General features: G+C 42.9%; 1 long non-coding RNA gene across 1 annotated transcript in view; it reads right to left on the reverse strand.

Annotated features, from left to right (window-relative positions):
- LOC143139835 (uncharacterized) overlaps positions 1-2,278 on the reverse strand; it is a 28,913-nt gene extending 26,635 nt beyond the window's left edge. Inside the window, exon 1 of the long non-coding RNA XR_012990460.1 lies at positions 2,192-2,278. This is a non-coding gene — a long non-coding RNA (uncharacterized LOC143139835). The remainder of the gene's footprint in view (positions 1-2,191) is intronic.
- Positions 2,279-6,594: the final 4,316 nt, after the last annotated feature.

The raw sequence follows: 6,594 nt of genomic DNA on the forward strand, positions 1-6,594 counted from the left end.
CATAGTAGTCATAGTATTAGAATAAAGATGATAAGTTTGAATATTTGTTGAACCAAACCAGGTGAAACTTGCTTGAGACACACACTATTTCAGACTAACATTATATAAAATAGGGTAGACTAGACTAATTTGTAAAATCGATTTGAAATGTTTTAACTTCCTATGGAATGGGCATTTTTGTGTCTAGACCAGGTCTTGTGAAGCCGTGTGCAAAAGTAGATCAAAATAAAATGAAAAATGAGTCATTTAGACCATTATTTGCTAAGATATGCTCATGTGTTTTGTAAAATGCCCGATGGAAACTCCCCATAGGACTTTTGGTTACCCAAATTGCATACTGACAATAAAAGCTTACTGTGTGGTTTCTGGACTATTTGGATTGTTTGTCAGAGGTTCTGATGAAATGACTACACTATGGAATAATTACAGAAATGTCTTTGCATTTTCTTTGTTGGTTCAATGGGTGTGGATAAGATTGATTATACATCTGCACAACAAATATTGGATAAAACAATGGATAAAAATATGGATTCCTATGACTATTTCAATACCCAATTTGCTGCATCTATCTTATTGATAAGGGCACACTGCAGCTAGAAGGTAGGGAAGCACCGGAGGGGGAGGAGGGCAATTTGATACAATTTAATTGAGACATAGTAAGATTAATCTGACAATGTAAAGCACTATACAGATTGTACATGAAAAATGTTGTCATATATGGATTCCCAAGTGTCCAAGCTTTCAAATGGTGTATAACATTACTATGCTACATAGCAATATGGTGCAATTGATTTATAATGTTGGGGGAGAGGGGGGTGGGTGTGTTGTGGAGGGCACACTGTTTCATAACAAGTGTTATCCTGCAGCCTAGGTTACTTACAGATTGTGGCATTGTGCTAGTTAGTTTGTTTAACCAACCAATAAAGTTGTGTTGTGTGAATAGTGTTCACACTACATGTTAAACTGTAGCCTACCCTATAGGCACAGGCTACTTCTGATCAGGTCACTGAACGTTTCTTAAAGACAAGGCAATCAACACTGATTTTGTCTCTGAGCAAGATCAGTATAGCAAAGTCTAATGTGAATAATTAAAGAGTTAAATGTGAATAATTAGAGAGTTAAACTTTTTGCACAGCCCAGTTTAGGAGACATTTAACTCTTTAGGTTATTCAATTAGCCTTTGCTATACTGATAAGGTCTGTGTATTTGCTTCACATTTTGCCGATCTAGACCAAATACAGCACGTACCTATTCATCAAATTAACTCGTTGTGTCTATATTTCTGTCTCATATCGCTAACTTTAACAACATTAAAACAAAACCGCCAATGCTACGTTGCTACACTAATCTCAATTTATTTTGCTAACAGAAGTTGAAAGTTTCAACTAGCCCACATGTGACATCTCTAGGCACCTCTCCTCGCCGTGCTCACATTCCAGCTGACATTTCAGACGCATCTAGGCCTATCTGCGCTCACAAAAGGAGGCTAGACCTGCGCGAGCGTTCTGTTCACGTTGCCTCTGCAGCAACAAGCTTCCACTGATGTTTAGTAAACGCACATAGCCTAACATTCGTTGCTGACATTTTTAATGGCGCTCTGGCAACACCAAGATGTGTTTGCGTCTGCACAATAGTAAACTCAGCTCACGTTGACCCCCCCACCCCCCGCCCTAAATATTTTCTCATCGGTTCTGCACAAACCACGTAAGTCAGTCATTTTGGATTCAAAACGGCGAATTTCGCCGAAAGGTGAGGAGTTTGCATGCCTGAGAATATAACCGAAGATGCTGTTACAACACAGTTAACGCTCCACCGGGGAGGGGACGGTCGTGCAAGCCAAGCCCATTGCCCTGTAGTATTCATGTGGAAAGGATTGGCTAAGCATTATTTTCTGGTGTTCGAACAGTTTCCTTTTTTTTATCTTTGATCTTGCATCCCTACTTTCAAGTTAGTTTGCTTAATACAAGTGGTGTCGTGAGGTTTTCTCAGCTATGTGTCCTGCCACAAAGTTTGGACTGGCCTAGGCTATTTCTGTTAAATTAAGTTTAAACGCTTTGAGTCTGCCTTTCTTGTGCATCTTCATGTCGAAGCCTCGATTCATTTCGTTAAAAATTAAAAACAAGAGCAACCAACAACCAAGTTTGACATGTATCTAACCTAAATTGTCGGGATAAATTAATTTTAGTCTTACCTTTCTCTCAGATGGCTGCTAACCTCCGTTAGATATGATGACAGAATACAAAAAAGTAGGCTACGTCGCTCATTTATGATGGCCCCGTTTGTTACAAGCAGCCTTTGTGGGCGTTGAAGGATAGGTATAGGCTACCAATTGGCCAAATTCAAAAAAAGCAACTTGCTTGCCTGAAAGCACGGGAAATGGAATGGAAACTGAAAGCAAACTAAATTAAGAGGGAACGTAAACTAGTATAGTCAGATTATTGCAATTTTGTTAAAATGGTAATCGATGTTTTGTTCTACAGCCAAACCCCTTTGTTGGGAGGAATTGCTGGTGCACTTAGAATGAGGCACAAAAAAAACATCTGGTTGGGGTCTTTACCAGGCGCGCCTGCAGGTCTGTACGCACTGTGCGTACCATCACTCAGGCTCTACAACGAGAGAAAATTTCCCTGTGTGTGTGTGTATTCACACCAAATTGGCCCACCATGCCTTCCCAACTATGCACAGTATCCCATTAGCTGCCATCAGGCTATTTACAATTTTCTATTACGTAACTTAGTGAACACTTTACTTCACTTTCAAAATTAACGCGCACACATTTTGTTTGAGTAGGAGACACAATACGCATGCAGGCACGTAGGCTACTTGTTTTCTTTTACTCGGCTATCTATCTATATGTGGTTATCAGCACACAATGTTGAGCTAATTCACTAATTCAATACTCATTATGGATCACAAGTTTAAACAACAGAAAGTATGGAGGCAGCAAAGCTAGAGGAGTTATTCCAGATGGGCAAGAACAAGGTAGGCAATTGGTGTGCTTGTCAGAACGTTAGACTGCATTACATTACAGCCAGACGTCAAGAACAAAACAAGGTAACTTTAGCCTGTATAGGGCTGTAGGCCTATCAAGTTGTCCAAATGAATAGGTCATAGTAGACGTTGTTGTTGTATTATTGCATGTGGATGTTGTTATGCTATGTAGGCTATTTTTTTGCTGACCAATGCACGGCTAAACCGGGAAACGGACAATTATTGTCCACGCGTATTTTTTATTTGTATTTTTGCGGGGGGGGGGGGGGGGGGGGGGGGGCAGTGCGTTTTGGGATTTCCCTGCCTTGCCACATACCGTAACAGCATGCCCAAAACATGCCCATTTGAACATCTTTGCCTGATGTTCTCGAGTGAAAGTGTAGGGGATTTCCACACACAGATCCTGTGGTTCAGGCTGTAATTGTAAACATATTCCACACAAAAGCTCCTGTAGGCCTATTCATGATTATTGTGTGTATTCAATGTAACGGCCGGTTACATACATTACAAATACGTAATAAGACTAGATGTACCGCAAAGTGGCACAAAATATGTCTGCCGCTCAGTCCTGGACAATCACGCTTGTCAATTTGTCTCCATCCTCTACTCTTGCAACTTTTGATGAGTGTGTACATGTGTGTGTTTTTCTTTTGTGTAGAGTGTGCTTCTCTGTGTGTGAGCTTTCGCTTGTGTGTGTGTCTGCTTGAGTGTGTGTGTGTTTTATGTGTCTGTGTGTGTATGTTCGCTTGTGAGTGTGGGTGGGTGGGGGTTAATGGTGTGTATGTGTGTGTGTCTGCTTGCCTGTATGTGTGTCTGCATTTATGTGTGTGTGTGTATGTGTGTGTGTTTGCCTGTGTAACAGAAGTCGTCTCTCCCCTCCCTTTGATCACTCTGCGTTGTGTTCAGTGGGTAATGATGGACGCCACAACGGACCTTTATTTTGCTATTTTATTGCTCTCTGAAGCACAAAAAAGAAAGAAAAGAATCAGGCAGGAATGGAGCAAGACGCATCACTTTCTCTGCCTCAGGCATCACTTTCTCTGCCTCAGACAAAAGAACTAGCAAACATAGAAAATGTAGCCTACATAACGTGGCATACCTGAAGCACAAATAAAGAAAGAAAAGAGTCGGCAGGAATCAAGCAAGATGCATCAGTTCCTGCCAACAAACAGGTAAACCACAATCAAGACATTTATAATATATTCATTACATTTCATTCAGATTGATAGCAGCCAGTGCTGCACGCTCTGCAAACTAGCTAGCCTAACTTCATTACACCTGCAGCCACGCTAACAGGCTGCATCGTGAGAAAAACTTAAAATATTGTGCACCGGGGCAAGCGATAAAAACAACGTAGCACATGTATAATAGGCACAATATAAGTAGACAGTTTGCATTAGGAAAAATACACAAATCAAGTATGCACAAAATACAAGTGATGACTATGCATTAAATTGTCCTAAAATTGTTGAGAGAATTGCTCTAAAACTTAAACTGTATACCATGTTGTTTTGGTTAAAAATGCGTCAGCCTAATGTAATGTAATGTAATGTAATAAACAAAAGACACAATGCATTGCACACCACATACCTCTGCCTCAGGACAGTAGCAAAAGAGGCAGAGGAGGGGGCTACCAGTGTTGCCAGATTGGGTTGAGTGATTTCTGCCCAATCACGTTCAAAAACACGCCCTCTTCAGAAAAAAATGCCCCAATAGCGATTTTGTCATAGAGAACCATTTAAAGGACAATTCCGGCGCAAAATGAACCTAGGGGTTAATAACACATGTGTACCGAGTTCGACCGTTCGCTGGGATTTGTTTTCATGTTAGTCGAATGTGACCAGTTTTATTGCAAACCGCTTATTAGCGTTTAACGCTAGCCTTCGGGGCACACGTACAGTAGAAAGAAATCGCTATTTAAAAGAAACACATTACCATTGACGTCTGGTTCACATACAGGCAGGCGCCTTGGTTAAACAGACCTCTGGGATGTGAAGTGAATCTCGGGTGAAACGTTGTTGCAGAAGGACTGTGCAAAAGAGAAGCACTGAACGCAACAGAGATGGCAGGTTATTTGAACGAATTTGAAGACATCGAGGATGAACCCTTATTGGACGTCCTTATCTTTTCGAGTCGGAATATACCAAGGAAGAGCTGCGGGAGCTCCGTGAAAGGGCTATGAGAGAGAGAGCTAGAGGCTACCTGTAGTCAATACCACACAGGTGGCGGCGATCCATACCAGAGGGACCAGATGGATCCACTAAGTAAGTACACTATACAAGTTATGTTACATCGGAGCTATTATTTCTGATACACTTACAAAGTTCTCAATGCTTCGGTTTACATGTAGAGACCTTCATTATGCTACTGTGTAAGTGTGGTGCTATTTTGAGCCTTGTTAGTGGTATAGAAATAGCAATTTCTTTCTACTGTACGAGAGAGTATAAGACATACTTAGTTTCAATTATCACTAATTAAAAAGTGACAGGTGGGCGGGACTTCCGGTTAATGAAGGTCAAAGGTCTTTGATTTCCGGTGAGGGCGGGACATCCGGTCTTTGAACTAGTCATCAATTGAGTCTGACAGGTTGTTTGAATGTGGCGGGTTGCTTTTGGTAGGAGTCATGTGTCTGGGGGGGGGGGCTGTGTGTGTGTGTGTGTGTGTGTGTGTGTGTGTGTGTGTGTGTGTGTGTGTGTATGCGTGGTGTGTGTATGTGTGTGTGTGTGTGTGTGTGTGTGTGTGTGTGTCTGTGTGTGTGTGTGTGTCCAGGGGTGGGGGCGGTACATGGATGTGTTGGTAATGGGGGAGCGTGTGTCCAGGATGGGGGTGTACAGGGGTGTGTATGTGTGTGTGTGTGTGTGTGTGTGTGTGTGTGTGTCTGTGTGTGTGTGTGTGTCCAGGGGTGGGGGCGGTACATGGATGTGTTGGTAATGGGGGAGCGTGTGTCCAGGATGGGGGTGTACAGGGGTGTGTATGTGTGTGTGTGTGTGTGTGTGTGTGTGTCTGTGTGCATGGGTGTGTGTGTGTCCAGGGGTGGGGGTGATACACGGATGTGTTGGTAATGGGTGAGCGTGTGTCCAGGGTGGGGGTGTACCGGGGGTGTGTGTCTGTGTGTGTGTGTGTGTGTCTGTGTGCATGGGTGTGTGTGTGTGTCCAGGGGTGGGGGCGGTACACGGATGCGTTGGTAATGGGTGAGCGTGTGTCCAAGGGTGGGGGTGTACACGAATGTGTTGGTCATGGCTGTGGTGTGTCCTGTAGGGGGATGTCATGGGAGTGTCATGCGCGAGCAATTATGAGCGGCGCTGTTAGGGAGAATAAAAGCGGTGTAAAAGTATGGGTAAAGATAGCAAAGTAAAAATGGCTAGTTTATCAACTCCTGAAAATGCGGGTCCTAGTAGCGAGCGGCTAAGTGGTGCCCCTAAGAGAAAACATTAAGAGAAATCATTAAGAAAAGACACAAGAGAAAGCTATAGGCAACAGTATAAGTATCTGTTGAGTATGGGTGCCTTTGAATTTGGCGGGGGTGCTTTTGGTAGGAGTCATGTGCCTGGGGGAGGGTGCTGTCTGTGTGTGTGTGTGTGTGTGTGTATGTGTGTCTGAGAG

Source organism: Alosa pseudoharengus, unplaced genomic scaffold (assembly GCF_046254945.1).
Source record: "Alosa pseudoharengus isolate Yale_2024_CS ecotype anadromous, Long Island Sound unplaced genomic scaffold, YU_APseudo_1.1 YU_APseudo_1.1_scf_22, whole genome shotgun sequence".
In the NCBI taxonomy this organism is placed as follows: Eukaryota; Metazoa; Chordata; class Actinopteri; order Clupeiformes; family Clupeidae; genus Alosa; species Alosa pseudoharengus.